General features: G+C 49.4%; 1 long non-coding RNA gene across 1 annotated transcript; it reads right to left on the bottom strand.

The window, feature by feature from the left end:
- Positions 1 to 664: 664 nt before the first annotated feature.
- LOC103161423 lies at positions 665 to 21,136 on the bottom strand. The gene is made up of 4 exons (XR_003485372.2): positions 18,707 to 21,136; positions 15,909 to 16,014; positions 13,049 to 13,266; positions 665 to 4,982 (listed from the first exon to the last, which is right to left on the bottom strand). It is a non-coding gene; the product is annotated as an uncharacterized LOC103161423 (long non-coding RNA).
- Positions 21,137 to 21,142: the final 6 nt, after the last annotated feature.

The following is a 21,142-nucleotide window of genomic DNA, read 5'->3' as shown; positions in this document are numbered from 1 at the left end:
AGCTGAGTCAATTGGTCACGTAAGGGACATGATGATGCACTTAGGAGACGTGGTGGGGAGTGTGCTGAATGTGGCTGTTGCCTTGGAGAGGAAGCTACAAGAGAAAACTGGCCCAACGCTTCTCATCTGAGACCCCATTGGAAAGAAAGGGCACCCTTAAAGGTTGTGGGAGAAGCTTGAACACATCACCCCACGGCTGCCTGAAGTAAAGCCTTCATGTGGAGGAACGAGGAAGCTGCCGCTTCCTATAGTCCCTACATGGAGGCTTTCTGGGGGTAGGGGTGGGAGTGGGAAGAGTGTCAGCAAAAGCTTGGCAACTCTGATACAGACTTGAGGGCAAATCTATAATCCCTACTCAGTGACTCAGTAGGCTAAGCAGGAAGAAGGATGTGAGTCCAAGGACAGCCTGGGCTACAGAGATTCAGGCCAGCCTAGGCAACTCAGTAAGACCTTGTCTCAAAAGCAAAAGTCAAAAGAGGGCTGGGGGCGTGGATTAGCAGTAGAGCACCTGCCTAGAATCCCCCAGTGAGGGGCTGGGGTGTGGCTCAGTGAGAGCACTTTCCAGAATGTTTTGAGGTTCATTTAATCTCCAGTACTGTACATACAAAAAAAGTATAGGGGAGGCCCTAATTCTGCCACAAGGTACACAAACATTTTTTTTGCCTTTTCTACCTCACAGGAGTTTTTATGTTTGTTTTTTTGCTTTTTGCTTTCCCCTCTCTGGTGATCTTCCTTGTCCCTTTTACAAATTGAGATTTGCTTTGCTGGTTTTAGTCTATTCCCATTGAGCGAATCAAGTCTACAATACTCAAATGTGAGCTACTGGCCTTGGCATTTGGGATGTGAGGCACACAGGCCATGTCCTGAGGGCTGGTGTCGAGTCTCCATCAGAGCCTCTCATTGACTTAACACATCCATGACGGGCCCCTGTGGTTATTCTGAGATGCCCCCGAGGGAGGACGGCTTTTGCTAGAGTCTGCTTCCAATGGGGGAAATGACTATCTGTCAGTTTCAGCTGAGGCACCAGCAGAAGCCTGGCTTTTTAGAGTTTCAAAGAGGAGGTGCCAGGTTCAGCTTCTCCATTGGTCTTGGACTTGTCCTCCTGCTCCCCCTCCCGAGGGGAGGGTTACAAGCATCCACCATGCCTAGTGTATGCGGTGGTGTCTGCTAGGCAAGCACTCTGCCAACTGAGCCACACTCCCAGCCTCCTGTCTCCCAGTGCTTAGCTGCCTGGAAGAAACTCGGGTTAGCTGTGTGCACTGCTGGGTCAAGCCTGCTTCCCTTAAACAAAAGGTAGAAGAAAAAAGGGAGGGAGGAAGGGAGAGAGAGGGAGGGAGATGGAGGGAGGGAGAGAGAGGGAGGGAAGGGAGAGGGAGGGAGGAAGAGAGGGAAGGCATGAAGATGGCACATGCCCCAGCATAGAGAGGGAGCAGCACAAACTGCTCCCAAGCTCCTGTGCATTGCTCACAACAACCGGCTGTAGATACTGGCACCTGTCCACAGAATTTACACACCTGGCCTGTCCTGACTTCTCACTCTTTGGGCTCTGGATTGCAGGCACTGCCCCCACCCCCAATATATTTTTCTGTGTCTGAGAAGACTTGGGCTCATGCACATGTAAATTTCCAGAACTATTTATCCTTCCTGGTCTGTGCCCACCGAGTGTGCTTGCAGGGCTATGACTAATCACTGGGGTTGTTCTGTAGGCTGTGACAGATCTTGCCACTGGTGTTGTTTCTGTCAGTTTCCTATCAGCCAAGCCCGACGGCTTCCACCAACACTCAAGGAAAGCAGCTTGGGTTTTCTCCACTGAGAACCACAGAAAAACCGATAGAGCAGCAGCAGCAAGGGATGCTCGGAGGAGAGGCAGGGCAGTTTGGTGAAGGGCCACAAGGGCAGGAGGGCTCAGGAGACAGCAGGCCTGCACAGCAGCCAGGCTGGAAGGAGATGGTTCCGGGACAGGGGCTCAGCAGTATCATCAGTGACCCAGGCTCCTTTCTGCTCACCTGTCTGCCCTGCCATCCTTATCTGGTTGTCTCCCCTTGGACTCGTTGCCTCATGGATTCAAGATGGTTCCAACCATTTCCCCATAAGTGTATTAGCAGAACTGAATCACATGACCACTTCTAAGTCAACAGCAAAAGCAAAAGCGACAAGCCTGCTAAGTGACATGCAGGGCAGTCAGTCTCCTTTTCCAAAGGGTCACTTCCTCCTCCACAGTAAGTGCAGTTTTCTCCATTTCATCCACTTGTTTCCTCACTTTCTCCATTGTGATTTTGGCCAGAACATTAGATCATCAAAAACCTACTTACTATCCTAACATCTGGTTACATACTGTCAATCAGTCTTTCAGGTTCAGATTTCTAAAAAAGGCGAAATCTAACTGGCTGAACTGGATTTCCTTCCATTTTTGAGTCAAATACCTTCAAAAGTTACTGGCCACCTTAGATCTATCTCATTCTGGTCCAAAAAACAGAGTGCATGCACAGGGGTGGACTCTTGTAGTATATGGTGCTACCTCCTAGGTAGCACTGGCTAGAGGTAAAGTGGAGTGCAGTGGAGAGAGAGACAGTGGGCTCTGATAGCCCAGAGACCATAAGATAGAGCCAGTCTTCTGAGAGAGTGGACACATAAAAGAAGGTGGAGGCACCAGGGGCCTGCCAGAGCCTCTTTAGGCATCTTAGCCCCAGATGATGTCACAGGGAGAGGAGGAACCCAGCTGGCAGACAGAGCCAAGGCTCCAGACACAGAGCCCTACCTATTGTACATGTCCACTATCTCCAGACAATCCAGTGGAGGTCCCAAACATAGCGGAACAGAAATAAAACATAAGGATGCCTGACTTGCAGAGTCGATGGCAGAACCAGAGGCTGTTGAGTGTGCCCCAACTCAAGAACCCCCTCAATTCCCACAGCAGATATGCTAGTGTCTGCTGGTAGGAAGCCAATGTCTCTCATAGGAAGTATAAGCTCCTGTAACGTACTGAATAGGGTCGGGCAGCCTGAAGATGAGATTGGGGAAGCAGTGCTGTTTTCAAAAGGTCACAAGTCCAGAAAGCAGGCTGCTTATCCCAGCAAATGGAACTGAAACTCCTGCTACCAACACTGGGACTTTTACGGGCACAATTATTGGGAAGGTGTGCATTGGAGCCCTGGTTCCTCCACCCAGGAGTTGCATGGCTTTGAGAGATGAGTAACACTCTCCACACCTATTTCCTTCAGTTGTATCATGGCCCAAAGGCTTATTCCAAAGGTTTGCTGAGAAGATTAAGTGAGACGCTGCATGGGACTCCCAAGTCACTGTGAGCACTAACACATCAGGTACTGTGACAAGAGTCTCTCACATACTCAGGAAGCAGAGGCAGGTGGATCTCTGAGTTTGAGGCCAGCCTGGTCTACAGAGCGAGTTCTAGAACAGCCAGAGCTACACAGAAACACCCTTGAGAAACAAACAAAGCAAAACAAAAAAAATATATACAGAGAGAGAGGGAGCCAGGGACCTCAGTGAAGCTACAACTGTCTCAAAAGAATGGCTGGGAGCCCTACTGGTAACCTCGGAACAGGAAGTAGGGTGATGGGAAATACAGCATTGGGCTTAAAAAAATTTTTTTTTGAGAAAGGATTTCAAGTATGATGCCCAGGATACCCTTAAAGGCACTTTGTAGGCAAGGATGACTCTGGAGAATGCCTTGCCTCCATGTCCTGAGTGATGAACCTCCTGGTGTGTGCTGTCAGGACCAGCAAGGGCATCTGCACAGCTTTCTAGACTGCCGGCTTGAGCAGGGTGCTAGAAGCCCCTTCTAGGGTGGACTTCAACAGCTCCCTGGGTGCCTGGGGCAGTGACCTCTCTCCTCAGGCCTTTGTTTCTTCAAGAGCCTGCATTTCCTCTGCTTGTGGCTCCTCTCTCCATTTGTACCATTTTTTTTTTAATTGAATGCGTCCTTGGGACAGTCATTATTGGTGCAACTGGAGGGAATGTTCTAGAGACTTAGTACAAATCACATTATAGCATTATATTTCCAAGACAGGAGTACGGAACACTGGGGACAAACGGATTCTTATGTGGCCTCTACCAGACACTCCCTTCCCTGTGTGCCTGGGCACTTGGTGAGCCGTCCACATGTTCCCAAGTGCTGGGATCACAAGCATGTGCCACCACACCTGGCTCATGGAGCACTACAAACGGAACCCAAGGCCTTGTGCATACTAAGTAAGCACCCTACCAATTGAACTACATCCCCATCCCTTAACATACTCCATTTAAAGGGCCAGAAGGGAACTGTGGCCACATGAGAACTTGGGTTTAGAGATATTTGCCACCCTACCTTTTTATACATGACAAGAGATTTTTATAACCAGCAAGGAAGGGGACATCTAGCCTTGGTGGGACCTAGAACTCTGTACTCCTTCACTTTCTAGTCTGTGTGTTACCTCCATGAACTGTCTGTCTACTAAGTCTGGAAGTAACCATTTCCTCAACAGGTACAGCCCTATGTGCCATGGAAGCTGAGCCAGCAGAGCTCTGAGTTCACATGAGGGGTGGTCCCTGAGCCAGCCTCTCCCACAGCCTGGATATGGTGGAGACACACACCAGTGCCCCTTCTTTCTTAATCATCAAGTGTCCTTCCCCAAGCTCATTCCTATGTCCAAGCACAACACCAACTAACTAGTAACATCTCCAACGCAGGCTCCTGTCACCTCATGGGTCTTCAGAGCTAACATGGCTGGGCTGCCTGGTGGGCAGAGTAGGGAGGAAGAGGAAGTGCTAAGAAATCCCTTTCCTCCCTGGAAGACCTTGAAGGGAAAGACAGAAAATCGTCTGGGAAGGCGAGCTTCATCTTCAAAGGCAAATGGCCAGAGCCACCTCCTATGCCACAGTGTCCATAGTGACACAAGCCACTGCACCTTCCTCGGTGTTTTGGCACTTGAAGAATCCATGGAGAATGCAAAGGACAACATGTGGCTCACCTTCAAATGTTAAATCTGTCAGAGAAGGAAAAATAAGGTGTCAATAGAGAGTAGATGAAGAGAGCATTTGTAGACATCAAATTCTCACTGACATGTGTCTACGTGTAGGGTCACAGAATCACTGGAGGGCTTCCGAGAAGTGGTGGGCTTTGGGCAGGTTTCAAAGATGGGCTAAGAGCCAGGCATCTGCCTCTTACTTGTAATCCCAGCACGCAGTACACTGAGGCAGGGGAATGGCAAGTTTGAGACCAGCCTGGGTTATATAGGTGGTCCTGTGCAGTATAAGAAAGGTAGCTGATAAAGCAGGGAAGCAAGCCCCATTCCTCCACGGTCTCCACTTCAACCCTAGCCTCCAGGCTCTTGCTCTGAGCTTCTGCCCTGGCCTTCAGGATGGACTGAACCTGTAGGGCAAGTCCATGAACTTTCTTCTCCCCAAGTTGCCTTTGGTCGAGGTATTTACAACAGCCACAGAACACAAACTAAGACAAAGCCTGGCCCTCACTCTGGGCCATGCTCTGCCTAAACATTTGGACGGGATTCAGTAGCTAACGAACACATTTGCATGGCAGAGAGAATCTTTGAATGCTATGAATAAGGGAAAATTGTCATCCAATCCATAATTCATACTGGAGAGACTCGCTCGCGATGAATTCAGGTCTCGAGGAAGCTCCTCGGATGAGGCGAGCAGCCACAGAGAGGAGAAAATCACAGGGCGGGTGCAGCACCTGAATAGTCTCGAACCCACGTCAGAGCTCATCACTGGGAGAGCATCACAGGAGACAGCAACATCCTCCACGTGAGCCCCGAGGGGGCCGCAGTGGCGTCAGATGAGCCATTTGGAGTGAAAGCCTTTGAAAGGAATGAATCGGGGGTGGTGATGGTTCAGGGGGCCAATCAAGTCTTATTCATCAGCTGGGAAGAGGGTGGGTGCTTGTCAGCAGTGAGGAAGCTCGGAACTCAGGGGCGCTCCCATCTCACAAGACAAGGATGAGGACAGGGATGGAGCCTTGGAGCACTTAGGACCTAAAGTGCTCACACAGGACAAAAACATGATGGAGGAGACAGATTTAGAAGGTGGTCTTGATGGCCCTTGTGCTTTTAGCAGCAGCAGATGAGACAGAATCAGGTGTGGCAGTGGAGGCCTGCAATCCCAGCACTTGGGAGACTCAGGCAAAAGCATCAAGCGTTTGAGAGCAGCTGGTGACGTGGCTCAGTGGGTAAGGGCGCTTGCCACCAAAGCTTGAGTTCAATCCTGGGTCCTACCAGGAGGAAGAAGAGAACTGACTTCAACACAAAGTCTTCTGACCTCCACACCCACACAGTGGGATATGTCCCACCCCAAATAATTAACTGTAATTAAAAATTAGTATATAAATAAATTAATTTCAAGAGAGTCTGGGTCAAGTCTGAGCTATACAGAGACTCTGCCTCAGAATTAGGAAGGGAGTTGAGTTACTAGAGGGCTGTCTATAGCACACAGGGCCCTGGGTCCCACCCTTAGCACCATCTAACCGTGACTATATGTAGAGTGAGGACAGCCTGGGTACCATGGGACCCAGGCAGGCAGGCAGAGAGGGATGGAGGGAGTGGGGGCAGAAACAGAAAGGCTAGGTTTAAAGGAATATTGATGCCTTTGGGACAGAGACCTCCAGATGATACACAGTCCTGCACAGGTGACCCTTGAGTCCACTAGGGGTCCCCAACCCTGAACAGAAGAGAAGAACCCAGGCTCTGTGGTTCCCGAAGCTTCCTTTGAGCTACATGTTTCCTTCACAGTCCCTCTCTCCTTTTCATTCCTCAGTAAATGCTGGGCCCTTTCCTTAGTCCCTTGCCTAGGCCATGTGAGGGCTCCTAACGCCCCAAACTCCAGGTACTCTACCTGCCTGCAATAGGCAGGAAGGCCTGGCCACCCATGTGTTCGAGAAGCTGCTGCTATGGCTGGCTCACTTGTGATAAATACCTGCAGGGCACCTGTCCTGCCTAGGAAGAAGGCAGTGCGAGTTGTTAATGGAGGGGTGGTCTTGGGATTCTATGGGTACCCGTGTCCAGAGGTTGCAGAAAGGGGTTTAGAAGAGAGAGCTGTCAGAGGAGGGGGAGGAAGAACTGTGGCCCGATGGGTGCCATCTGTGTGCCAGGCTGCTCTTGATTCTCATAGTGACTCTACAAGCTCAGCCAGGGACTGTGTACTCGTCAGATACAAAGCTCGGTGTGGCCATGTAGGCCTGTAATCCCAGCACTTGGAGAGGCTGAGGCAGGAGGATCTTGAGTTCCAGGCCAGCCTGGGCTATACAGTCAAGTGTGGTGGCTCAAATCTATAATCCTAGCATTTAGGAGAGTAGGGGAGGAGGTTTGGGGGTTCGAGGCCAGCATTAGCTATGGCGTGAGTTTGAGGCTAGCATGGGTTATATGTTTCAAAAACACAACAAAAACTAGACAAAAACAAAAACAGACACACAGAAACCAAACAAAAGAAAAAAAAAGAAAGAAAATAAAATATATGTATAATCTGTAAGTGGCAGAGCCCACACTGGAAGCTATACCTGTCTTAGACCAAACCACGTGGTCTCTTATCACCAAAAGGGACAAGGTGACACCACTCCTGGGGATGTATTTCTAGCGGCTCCACGGGCACTGGGAGGCCATGCGAATGGGAAGGTCAAGGGTGAAAAGGGCATGTAATCACTTAGCACACCTGTCCTGAGCCTCTCAGGGGAACCCAGGGCCATGACTCTAGGGAAATGAACAGACAGGCCTGACCCCAGGCTCTCCAGGGTCTCCTGTTCTAGAAGGGAGGCAGGCAGTCCAGTTTGCTAAGTGTTTTGAAAACAGATATACTGCGTCCCAGAGGAGCTCAGGGGAGAATTACATCAGAGACTTCTGGGAAGATGATGTCTGGTGAAACTCAGGGAAGAACCTCTTAAGAAGTGCCTGTTGAGATCGGATATTGACCAACAAGTGTCGAGGTGGCTGAAGGAAGCCTAAGGGTGTGGGGAAATAGACAGAGGAAGCTAGGTGCGGTGATGTAAGTCTGGAACCCCAGAACTGCAGATGAAGGCTCAACTGTGAGCTTGAGGCCATCCTGGGCTACATAACAAGTTCCAGGCCAGCCAGAGCCTTGAGTGAGACCCTGTCTTAAACAACCACAAAATCAACAACAACAACAACAAGCCAAAAGGCAAAGAAAGAAAACAGGTGGAGGGAGATGGGGCGGGATCGGGGTCTTCGTAGCCCAGTGACCCTGGTAAGTAAGGTGTTCAGTCCTTGGAACGAGTTGGAGACGGTGGGCAGTGTGAGGTCGAGGCCAGCCACCTGAGTAGCTCTGTTAGCTATTTTTTCCCTTAAAGCCCAGGGCTGCAAAATGATGGAAGGTCTGTCAATGTAGCCAGTGTCCGTGAACTAATGAGTTCTCTTCTTCCTCACAAGCCAAGGTTTCTCTCTCTCTCTCTGTCTCTCTCTCTGTCTCTCTCTCTCTCTCTGTCTGTCTCTGTCTCTGTCTCTCTCTCTCTGTGTGTGTGTGTGTACAAGCTCTCAGCCACAATGCACCTTTCTCTCCTCTCTCTAAATTATTTACCTACTTTATGTGTATTGGTGTTTTGCCTGAATGTCTGTGAGGGTGTCGGATCCCCTGAGACTAGAGTTACAGATGGTGATGAGCTGCTACGTGGGTGCTGGGAATAGAGCCTGGGTGCTGGGAATAGAGCCTGGGTCCTCTGCAAGAGCAGGCATTTCATCATCTCTCGAGCCACAAACTCCTCTCTTGTTTTTGTTTTTTTCTTTGTTTCCTCTGTGTAGCTTTGGAACATGTTCTGGAACTTGCTCTGTAGACCAGGCTGGCCTCAAACTCACAGAGATCTACCTGCCTCTGCCTACCAAGTGCTGGGACTAAAGGTGTGCACCACCAACACCCAGCCCCAACCCTGTCTCTTGTAAGGCAGGGGCCTTCCTTCATTGGTCAACCATTAGGCCAGGCTGGCCGGTCAGCAAGCCCCAGGGATCCTCCTGCCCCGCCTCTCCATTGTTGGCATTACAAGCATGAGGCCACCAGGCTGGCCTTTTATGTGGTTTCTGGGGACCCAATGCAGGTTTTTTGTGTTCCTAGGGCAAGTACTTTACCCAGTCAACAAGAACAAGAACACCCCCCATCCCGGTCCCCGTCCCCGTCCCCTGACGCTTCTCAACAGGATCTCACTATGTACCCTGTCTGGCTGTCCTCTACACAGATCAGGGTTGCCTCAAACTCAGAGATTCACCTGCCTATGCCACTGCGTGAGCTCTAACGTCCAACTCCCAGTAAGTTTTCTTATAATGCAGAGAGAAGAGTGAGCCCGGAGTGGCTTAGGGTGTGTGTCGTTTCTGTCCCTGGAGAAAGCTTTTTGAAGGGCATGAAGATCAGGTTCCCCCACTGCTGTTTGCAGCAGGCTTTGTGGGGGAACATTCATGGACAAATATCGCCCCCTCGTGGCTGAGAGCAGTATTGCCCCGAAGAGCAAGCCGGCCTACTGATAAACACAGACTGCACGGGGCTAGAGGCCTGAGCTTTCCTCATTGACAGGTGATCAATGAGGAAAATGTATGAACATGCACACGCATATCCATCTAGTCAGGAGGTGTCCCAAAGGCATTCAAATGTCACCCACGATTGTTCATGAAAGCAAACTACATGTTCCTCACATTATTTTTTTACTGTTGTTATTAATAGGAACAAATGTAACACATCTATTTTTAAAAAAAGAGTCCAAGTGGGATGGTGAGAAGGCTCAGTGGGTAAAGGTGCTTGCTGTGTAGGGATGACAACCTGAGTTTGATATCTGGGACCCACAGTAGAAAGAAAGAGCCTACTCCCCAAAGGGGGACCTGTGCAAGACCAAGACAGCATCGGCATGTGTGTGTGGGCGCGCGCGCACGCCCACACACACACACAGAATATTACCAACCCCCAAACACACAAAGGTCAGAAGCAACAGAACATGGCCCAAGGGAGTACATGAATGGAAGCCAGGCTGCTGAGATGTGAGCTGACACTAGCCTGTGAACCGCCAGGCCGCTTCCAGCTTCCAGCTTCCAGCTGCCTTCCAAAATGGGCTGGGATTCCAGATGAATGGCTGCCCACTAGACCTCTCTGTGTTCTTTAGCTTCCTTCGGCTCACACACCTGCCAAGGGGAGGGGCTGCCTTCACTATGTGGTCCTGAATTTCCCTGGGTCTCCAAAGTATATGTAATGTATCTCTCCTACAAAGTTACAAGAAGATTATAAAACTATAAAAATGTGCTGTTGCGGCCGGGCGTTGGTGACACATGCCTTTAATCCCAGCACTCGGGAGGCAGAGGCAGGCGGATCTCTGTGAGTTCAAGACTAGCCTGGTCTACAGAGTGAGTTTCAGGACAGTCAGGACTGTTACACAGAGAAACCCTGTCTTATAAAAAAACAAAAGTTCTGTTGCAAAAGTGTGTGTGTGTGTGTGTGTGTGTGTGTGTGTGTGTGTGTGTGTGTGTATGTTAGATGAATATAGGGCGGGGGCCGGTGAGATGGCTCAGTGAGGGAACACTGCTTGTTACACAAGTCTGATGACTTGAGTTTGATCCTTGACACCTATGTAAAAAAGCCCTATGGGGTGGTGTGCAAACATCTATAAATTCCAGAGAAGACAAGAGGCAGAAGACAGGAAGGAGGCTCGGGGCCATTTAGTTTGGGTCCACAAGCCGAGAAGAGACAAAAGACACCCTCCTTAACAAGGGGGAAGAACCAGACCCTAGAAGTTACCTTCTGACTTCTGCATGTGCTACGAAGCATGTGTGCCTTCTTTGTCAGACACATAAACACACAAAGATACACAGACACACACAGATACACACACAAAGATACACAGACAGATACACACACAGAGATATACATACATGCACAGATATACACACACAGATAGACATACACACAGATACACACAGAGATACACACACAGATAACACAGATACACACACACACACACACACACACTAAATAAAAACAACACGTAAATGAGCTAAACTGAAATGAGCTTGCTCAAGTTCAGCTGTACACCGAGTCTTGAGTCTAGGTTGTGAATGTTAGTCAGAGCCCAGTCAATGCAGGAACCAAGGCCAGGCTTCCATGACCAACCCTCATCAGTCCCTATCAGCATCAGTTTGGACGTTCAGAGGGCATCTTGGATCAGAGGGCTCGAGTCACTCTTCCATCAGGGTGGACCTGCTGTGGCACAGGGCCAGATACAGTAAAAGGGCAGGGCACTGACTTCTGATGCGTGGAGTCCTGTCATCTGGGTCAGGGTGACAGAGCTTGGGAGGTCTCTGGTCTGTGGCATCTTCCATGGAGCTGGGCACTGAGGGGATTCTTGATTTCTTGTCTTCGTTCTCACTATGTGGCCCAGCCAGGCCTCGAACTCGTGGTCCTCTTACTTCAGCTCTTGAGTTCCATGATTACACTGTGTATCATCATGTCTGGCTCCTAGCAATTTTTCTTTTCTTTTCTCTTCTCCTCCTTCCCGCCCCGCCCCCTGCACCTCTTTCCCTTCTTTTGGACACAGGGTCTCTCTATGTAGCTCTGGCTGGCCTGGAACTCACTATGAAGATCAGACTGGCTTTAAACTCAGAGATCCACCTGCCTCTGCTTCCCTGGTGCTGGGACTGCAGGCAGGCCACCACACCCAGCTCTCAGCAAGGAGGCACGGGCTATGGGCTTTTTATAGGGTGTCTCTGAAAGCTCCCTCTGGAGTGGGTCAAGTCAATGATGAGCCTGGAATTGCCCACAGACTCCCAGTGGGGTGTCCCAGGGACGGGCCACGAATGCAGAGTCTCCGTGTGCACTGCACCCGTGGATCACTGCCAAGTGTGGTTTCCCACCAGGCCTCCCCACAGTTTGTGGAATCACTGTTTGAATCTGAGACATCCTCCTAAGGCTCAGGTTCCAAATGTCCAGTCCCTGGCCTGTGCTGCTGGCTTTATATATATTTTTATATGTGCATGTGTGGATGGGCAGGACACATGAGTGCCAGTGTCTGAGAAAGTCAGAAGAGGGCATCAGGTGGCTGTCAGCTGCCCCATGTGGGTGCTGGGAACCAGTTCCAGTCCTCTGTAAGAGCAGGGAGAGCTCTAACTGCTGAGCCATCTCTCCAGGCTCGCATGGTGTTATCTTGAAGGCTGTGGAGTTTTTAGGAGGTGATCCTGGCTGGTGGAAGCAGGTCACTGGCAGACCTCTGAGGACCATACCCACCCTGGTCCCAGGCAACCTTCCATGCCCACCACCATATGAGAAGTCTCTGCCACACACCCCTGCTACCCTGAGCTCTGTCCTGCCTTCCCTGCCACGATGAACTGAATCCTCTAAAGCACTGCTTCTCACCCTTCCTGACACTTCCATCCTTTAACACAGTTCTTCAAGTTGTGGTGACCCCTGACAGTAACAGTATTTCTTTGCTACTTCATAACTGTGACTTTGCAACTGTTATGAATCATCATGTAAATATTTGATATCTAGTAGATATCTGATATGTGACCCCCGTAAAAGGGTCATTTGACCCCCCTAAAGGGGTGGCAGCCCACAAGTTGAGAACCATTGGTCTAAACCATGAGCCTAAACAAACCATGCTTTCCTTTAGATGTTTTCTGTTAGGGATGTTTGTGTGTGTGTGTGTGTGCGCGCGCGCGCGCTGTTGTGTGTGTTTAGGTCACCATGAAGGCCAGAAAAGGGTGTCAAGTCCTTTGGAGCTGAGTGACAGGTGGTTGTAAGCCAATCAGTGTGGGTCCTGGGACCCAAACTGGGGTCCTGTACACGAGTAGCAAGTGCTCTTACCTGAACTGTGTCTCCAGCCCTGTCAGGGATTTCGGCCAAGGAATTAGAAAAGTAATTCACACTCGTGGCTCCCTGCTTTCTCTCCCAGGCAATGGAGGAGGGCAACCTTGGAAGATAGGGCTGGTTTCTCCTGCCCAGTGGCAGCCAAGCTGTCCATCAGACCCTCCTGTACATAGACACTTTCCCTCAGACCCTCTAATGCTACTTAGCACACCAATGGGTCCCGCCTACGTGTGTCTGACTGCAACAGGAGACTTACCTGGATTGCTTTTCCCTCTTCTGATCTGCTTGGAGTGTCTCTCCCAGTAACGACATGGCCTAGTTTTCCCTCCAAAAGATCTTGAAGCCAACGGAGGGTACCTGAGCGTGCTGTGACGTTGTTTGGCATGGGGGCCACAAGCTTCTCCAGCGCTCTGCTTGACGTTCCTCGCAGGGTTAACGCTCACAAAGTCCCCAATTCGAGGTAGATTCTTTGGTCTTAAACATATAGAACATTCAAATGTGACCTATGACCGCAAGGTCCACGAGTAAGTTCTTCCCCTTCTGGGCCCACTGAGCAACTATGAAGCACAGCACAACAATGAGATGTAAATTGGTGTGATTTTTCTATTTGTGTTTTTTACTTTTTATTTTTGAGACAGGATTTCTCTGTGTAACAGTCCTGGCTGTCCTGGAACTCACTCTGTAGCTCAGGGTGGCTTCAAACTCATTGAGATCCACCAGCCTCTGCCTCTCAGGTGCTGGGATTAAAGGCGTGCACCACCACCACCGCCGCGCTCATAGTGAATTCTAATACAGCCAGGGCTACCCAGAGAAACCCTGACCTTCAAAAAAAATAAAGGAGCATCCTTGACTATACAGAGTTCAAGGCCAGCCCTGGGCTATAGGAGAACTTGTTTCAAACAAACAAACAAACAAACCATTGGGTTTTACTATGTAGCCCTGGCTTACTTAGACTTCCCTAGGTAGACCAGACTGGAGTTGAACTCACAGAGCTCTGCCTGTCTCTGCTCTAAGTACTTGGACTGAAGGCATAATTTTTAATTTATGATGCCTTTTAAAAAAAGACTACATAAAAAAGATTATTTTAAAAAATTACTTATTTGTGTCTATGTGCATGTGTAGAGGCCAGCGGAAGCAGGCCTTCTCCCTGAAACTGGGGCTCATGGTCTCTCAGCTAGGCTGGGAGCCAACAAGCCCCAGAAGTCCTTCTGTCACTGACCCCTTGGGGCTGGGGTTGCAGGCACGAATGTGACACTCAGCTTGTTACGTAGGTGCTGGGATCTGAACTCTGGTCATCATGACTGAGTAATAAAATAAGAACTCTTTATCTTAACCACTGAGTTATCTTTCTGGGCCCTCTTTTTTTTTCCCCCAACCCGTGATCCTCCTGCCTCAGTTTCACCACACCCTGCTGAGGGTTAAACCTGGTGATAAACTATGATGATCTCAGTGAGATTGTGACTTACTTCCAATTTCTTTTCTAGGCTCATTTGGTTTCTTTCGGACCCATGGGAGAACCCACCAACTGCTGTTTCACACCCCTGGAGTGGGGTGAGGGAGGAGGAGGGCTCTGAGGTGAGGGAGGGTTTCGGTAACATTAACTTGAGCTCTGCTGGAGTGGAGGGCACGTGTGGCTGACAGGTGCTTGGGAGGGTGTGACTGCACGTGAAGGAGTGCTGATTAATGACCTGCTAGGACAGAGTCCTGGTGGACAGGCAGGTAGCAGCTGCTGGGTGACACAGGGCGGGGGCTGCCTGAAGCTCAGGAGGACTTTGGTGGTAGCTGTGGGGAGACCTGGGGCAACTCAGGAGCCGGAGGGAGGCTGCACTTGAGACTGCTGCTGGGCAAAGGGCGAATACCGATAATAGGAATGAGCTGGCTGTGTGACTCACTCAGGAGCTGAGGCAGGAGGACCACAGTTTAAAAAACAATAACAACACAAGTAAATGGGAATAAAAAGAACTTCCATGTGTTAGCACGCTGTAATTTATATAGACCTCTAAAACCTACTATTATTTGGTATATCATCTGGTCATCGAGATCAAACCTAAGGCTTCATGTGTGTTAGGCAGGAGCTCTACCACTGAGCCACACCCCAGCCCCTCACTGGGGGATTCTAGGCAGGTGCTCTGCCACTGAGCCACACCCCAGCCCCTCACTGGGGGATTCTAGGCAGGAGCTCTACCACTGAGCCACACCCCAGCCCCTCACTGGGGGATTCTAGGCAGGTGACCACTGAGGCACATCTCCGATCCTCATCTGTTATTTTTATCTGATATTCATTTACAAAGAAACAGAGGCTCAGAGAAGTTAAAGAACTTGCTCCAGCCTGTACAGATGCACAAAGGGAGCCAGAGCCTCACTCTAGTTAGTTTTGGTGGCTGTGCATCACCGGGCTGGGCAGGCAGAGAACAGCTCTAGCCAATGACACTAAAATCATTTCCACACACCCAGTGGAACAAAGGCTGCTCCTGTACTGAGGAAGGGTCCTGACCACCATTAGATGCTGAGCCATGGGTTGGTCCTGAGAGGGTGTGGCTAACGTGGCTCATATTTAGTTTTGTCTTAGAGATGCACTGCATAGCTCAAACTAACCTCAAACTCAACAACACCCATGCCTCTGCCTCCTAAGGTACTGGGATCACAGGTGTGAAACCCACACCCAGTTTGGGTCTATTGTTCATCTGTAACCTTTCTTTCCCTGGAACAGGCTCTCCCATGTATCCCTGAGAAAGGAACTAGCTAGCCCACAGGGACAACCCCTGGACAGAGTCCAGGGTCTGGGAAGCAAAAGAGAGATACCACTGTCCACAGACTGCTCTGGAGCCATATTGGGGGCATGTGGGTTGACTGGAAAGCCATTTGATGACAATGGGGGAGAGCCTAATACAGGTCCTAAAGCAACTCTTCAGGGAGGACACAGAGGACACAGCCACATAGGGATGACAGACAGTTGGACCTCTACGCTCCCATGATCACCTTAGGACCCTCTCTGATTTCTAAGACAAAGTGGGGTCATAAGGTAGTGTGAGGACCACACCAGGCTTCATATAGACCTCGAAGCTGAGGGCGGGGGGGGGGGAGGGGGGCACAGAGGCTTGGGGTCCTGTTCTTACCAGGGCTCCAAGAACACGTCTGAAGCTGATGGTGCAGATCGTGTTTCCATTGGAGGTATTGTGTGTTTCAAACTGGGGAGCGTGGAGCATAAGAACAGCAGGAACTCTAAAAGAACAAGGGACATCAGGGAGCCCAGATATGTGGCCCGTGTACCCCCCCTTCCCTTCCTCTCTTCTCTCTTCGCCTCTCTTTCATGATTTAGCCAGATAAGTCTTTGAATTACAGGCATCTGACACTGGAGGTTGTCTGTCTTATACAGCCCAGGCTAACCTGGAACTCCTGATTCTCTTGCCTCCACTCTCCAAGCACTGGGATTACAGGCAGGCACCATCCTATCGTATGTAGTGCTACAGATGGAACCCAGAGCTTTGTGTATACTAGGCGAATTCTGACTGCACCACTTTCCAAACATAGACTAGACTGGCATTGAACTCAGAGATCTTCCTTCCTCTGCCTCCTGAGTGCTGGGATTAAAGGTGTGCGCCACCACCGCCCAGCTTGTTTTTAGTTCTTTTTGATAGGATCTTCACACATAGCCTTTCACTATCATGGTCAGGCTGGTCTTGAACACTGGTAAATTTCCCACCCCTGCTTCTGGAATAAAGGGTGTGTCCCACCCCTTGCCTCTTCCCACCCAGTGTAGTTTTTTATTGATGATTTTCTTTTTATAATTTTTATTTATGTTTATGTGCATATATTTGTGTAAGTATATGTGTGTGGTACCCATGGAGTCCAGAAGAGGGCATCAGATCCCATGGATGTGGCGTTACAAGTGGTTGTGAGCCACCCAGTGTGGGTGCTGGGATCCCAACTCAGGTTTTCGACAAGAGCAGCACATATTCCTAACTGCTGAGCTATTTCCCTGCCTCCATTATTTTTCTGGCTAGGAAAGCAATGTTTATTTACCACAAATACCTACTACTAAATAATAACAACTGACAATCTTATAAAAATGTTCAAAGACATGGCTCCTGTAGCTTTACTAGAAGAACCCTTGCTTAGTATGTGAAAGTCCCTGGATTCACCCACACAGGGAGAGGTATAAAAGAAATGCCCTTCCTAATAGATAATCTAAATTACAATCATTCAATTGTAATACGGCTTGTAAAAACCAGAAAGCATTAAAGGAAATGTAATTTGCATATATGTAAAGGAAGGTACATTTGGAGTGGGGTGGAGTGTGGGGTGCTGGGATGGTTCAGTTATACGGCTGAGCTGGAACCCAGAACCCATGTACAAGGCTGGCTCTCATGTATGGGTGCATGTGGGGGCTAGAGGTCAGCCTCGGGCGTCCTTCCTGTCACTGTCCTTGTTTTTGAGACCTGGTCTCTTGAATGATCCCTGACTTGGCTGCAGTGGGCTGGCCAGCGAGCTCTTGGATTGGCCTGTCTTTGCTTCCCTAGCATGGCATTGGATTACAAGTGTGCCCCGTTATGCCTGGCTTTGTTATGTGGGTCCTGGGGATTGAAATCAGGACGCCATGCTTGGTGACAAGGACTTTTACCTGACAGTCATCTCACTGACCCCACTCCTTTGTTTTGGAGAGGACAGAGTAAGGTAATGTATGTAGTTCCTCATGGTCTGGATCTTGCTATGTAGATCAGGCTAGCCTTAAATTAGCCTCGATTCTCCTGTCTCCTCCTTGATCCCCAACACTGGAATCACAGGTATATATAACCAGCATAACACTTTGTTTTGTTTAAAGCATGACCCGTAAAGCCTGTAATCCCAGGACTGATCAGTACAAGTCCCAGGTCAGCCTAGGGTTACATATACAGACCATATTTCAAACAAACCCCGAAAAATCAGGATAGCTGGTGAGATAGCTCAGTAGGTAAATGTGATCCTGGAAAGCTTGACTGCCAGAGTTCACGCCCCAAGACCCACATGGCCAAAGAATCAATTCCTGAACCCAACAAAGTTTTATCTGATCACTATATGCTCTCCCCCTAATACAGATACTTAAAAAAAGAAGAAAAAAGAGAAAAATAAAAACCCACAAAATATTGTCTGTTTGCTTTTGGAAGGAAATAGCACTTGAAGTACTGCTATCACTGCAGACATTCGGTCTGTCAGCCCTCAGCTGGACTGTGGATTTGGGGTACATTATTGACTTTCTCTGACTCAGTCCCCTCTTCTGTAATAGAGGACGACTAGGCTGGGGCGGTACCCATCATTATTTTTGTGTGTGTGTGTGTGTGTGTGTGTGTGTGTGTGTGTGTGTGTGTGTGTGTGTGTGTGTGTGTGTGTGTGTGTGTGTGTGTGTGTGTGTGTGTGTGTGTGTGTGTCTGTGTGTGTGTGTTATGCTTTTGAATGTGTGCACCCGCAGGGACCAGAGGAGACTATCTCTCGCAATCGTATTCCCTAGAGACAAAGGGGTCCTTCTCTGAACCTGAAGCGAGGCTAGGCTCTGCTAGGCTGGAGGCCCGCAAGCCCCAGCGATCCTCCCACAGCGGGGCGTCACAGGTGGGTGTGTTCATGCCTAGGTCTTTTGTTTTGCTTGTTTGTTGTTGTTTTGTTTCTTGTTTAACTGGGTGCTGGGGATTCGAACTCAGGTCCTCACGCACGGTTGCACAACAAGCGCTCCCTCCCCTCTGGCCCTTTCTCGGGTTCGCTCTCATCACCAGGACTCGTTTTGCTATTCCGGACAAAATGAAGGAACCTGAACGGTGAACCCGAGGCGCATCACCGGGGGTTTCAAGACTGGAGAGGAGGCAAGCACGACGCCGGCTCAGGCCCGGTTTCCTGCGCATCCAACCCCGGGCCTGGTCCTGCTTTCCCGTCTGAAAATCCTCACCGTGGGAAGTCGATCGGAGCCGCGAACAGCCGAGGAGCCGCGGTGCCGGCAGCAAACCCGCAGCTAACGGCAGCTGCTCGTGCCTAACTACATTTCCCAGGGTTCTCAGCGGCAAGCCGATTACCGGGCCGGGCTCGCGACCGGAAATTGATTGACTCTGCGGTCGTCGATGGCCCGCAGGGTGCTCTTACGCAGATCTGTCACTAACCCTCACAGCTTCCACCCATCTGTTCACGCACCCGCCGTCTCTGGTGTGGGAGGAGGCGGAGCAAGACAAGCTGCAGCTTGTAAGAGAATCAGAACTACATCTCCCAGAATGCTCCGGCAGTCACACCTTCCGGCTTCGAGGAGTTGAACTGGTGACTGGCGTTACACCAGAGACTATGCCCAGATTATTTGGGCTCCGGAAGTCGGCGAGTGAGTCCATATTAGAGGAACGAGGAAAGACAGAAAACGATATTTTACTAAAGCAATGCTTACGAGTACAGCGCCTCTTTCTCTTCCCACGGATGCTCGGAGACAGAGCAAAAGGGCGAATAGCCCTCTGGGAAGTGCAGGCGAAACTGCCTCAGGCGGTATGGGAAATGTAGTTCATTGATCACTAGCCCACCATTTAAAGGGGTAAAATTCTTCCTCTTACATCTTGACCATTCAAACACAGAATTTGCCTCAAATACTTAATTAGTACTCACATTCAGACACTACATTTCCTAAGTAGACCTTGGACCTGGCTAGCTTGTCTTCAGCCATTTTCTCAGGTTTGTTGTACACAAGAGTAGACCAAAGTAACCGTGGCTAATAGAATTGATAGACACACTTCATAGTCTATATGGCAAACAATTCTGTGGGAAGAAATCTTAGAAACTGCTAATGGTTTATTTGTTCTGAGTTAATCTTCAATCTAGATGTCCACTGCAGGCACAAGAAGAACGCAGGTGAGGAGCAGACAGTAAGGAGAGTGGAGTCTCAAGACACAATGCCAACCACCTGACCAGAAGGTTGGGCTGACAGACGGCCTTTAGTTCATGGGATCAGACGCCCTACTCTGGCCTATGAGTGTGCAGGTGTGCATGTTTATTCGTGTGCCTGCAGTCCAAAGGTCCATGCCACATCGCTCTCTTATCTTAATTTTTGAGATGGAGTCTCTCACTGAATCTTCAGCTTCTGACTGGCTCTGCCTCCCGTCCCCCTTCCTCAGGAATACCTCAATGCCTGGCTTTTGTGTAAGTGCTGGGAATCCACACTCTGCTCCTCAAAATTTTATCACTAAGCCATTGCTCCAGTGCCTCATATATACATATGTGTCTGCACGCACATGTATGAGTAACTCATCAATTTGGCTAACTGGCTGTCAGCAGTATCTATCTCTGAAATTGCCAGGTTGTTGTATGTGGAGGTTTTGGATCTGAACTCAGGTCCTCATGCTCTCACAGCGGATGCTCTACTGACCAGGCCATCTCCCCAGCCCACAAAGAGATTTATTCTTTGTTTCTGTTTTCCAAGACAGGGTTTCTTTGGCTATACTGGAACTCTGTTTGTAGACCAGGCTGGCCTTGAACTCACAGAGATCCACCTGCCTCTGCCTCCCAAGTGTTGGGATTAAAGGTGTGTGCCACTATGGCTGAGATATATTCTTGATGTGTAGTTGAAACAGGTTTCCTTTCTAAATTTATGTGCATTGTTGAGGACATATAAAATCCCCTGGAACTGGAGTTGCAGTTGTGAGCTCCCATGTGGAATTGAACCTGGGTCCTCTGGAAGAACAGTCAGTGCTCTTAACTGCTAAGCCATCTCTCCAGCCCCCTGAAACAGTTCCTATGAGTAGGAACTTAGCACAAAACTGGTAAGATTACAAATGTAGGAGATGAGGCTCATTTTGACTCCCACAGGTTGGAGTATCTAGACTCTCCAAGTAGACCTGAACTGAAGAAGTCTGCACCATGCCTTTAGAAACAGGGGGTGCGCTTTCAAAGAACTGGATAGAGGCCCAGAGCTTGGTAGGCAGAGTACTTGCCTAACACAAGGCCCTAGGTTCCATCTGTTCCATAAACTTGGCATGGTAGTCCTGTAGTCTTATTATTGGTAAGTGGAGGCAGAATGATCAGGAATTCAAGGTTATTCTTTGCTACATGGGGGATTTGAGATCAGCTTGGGCTACACAGGACTCAAAAAAAAAAAAATCCAAAGCCTGGATTGGAATGAACTGAGAGGGTGCAGAATGGATAATGGATGTTTCTCTTCTCCCAGGGGCTTTTCCTTCTGCAGTGGGAACAGTTGGCTTGCACACTGCCATTGCTGTAACTTCAGTAGGAAAAATGGCTCCCATCATAACACACAGGCCATTCACTGACACAGCAGAAGTCACATCAGAACCATAGTCTCTGCTTCATAGCAAAAGCAAGAATGCCTTTCCTCATTAATGTCGTGTGTGTGTGT

Source organism: Cricetulus griseus, chromosome 4, assembly GCF_003668045.3.
Source record: "Cricetulus griseus strain 17A/GY chromosome 4, alternate assembly CriGri-PICRH-1.0, whole genome shotgun sequence".
Classification (NCBI taxonomy): domain Eukaryota; kingdom Metazoa; phylum Chordata; class Mammalia; order Rodentia; family Cricetidae; genus Cricetulus; species Cricetulus griseus.
The sequence above is the reverse complement of the archived record's forward strand: the minus strand, read 5'-3'. Positions and strand labels throughout refer to the sequence as shown.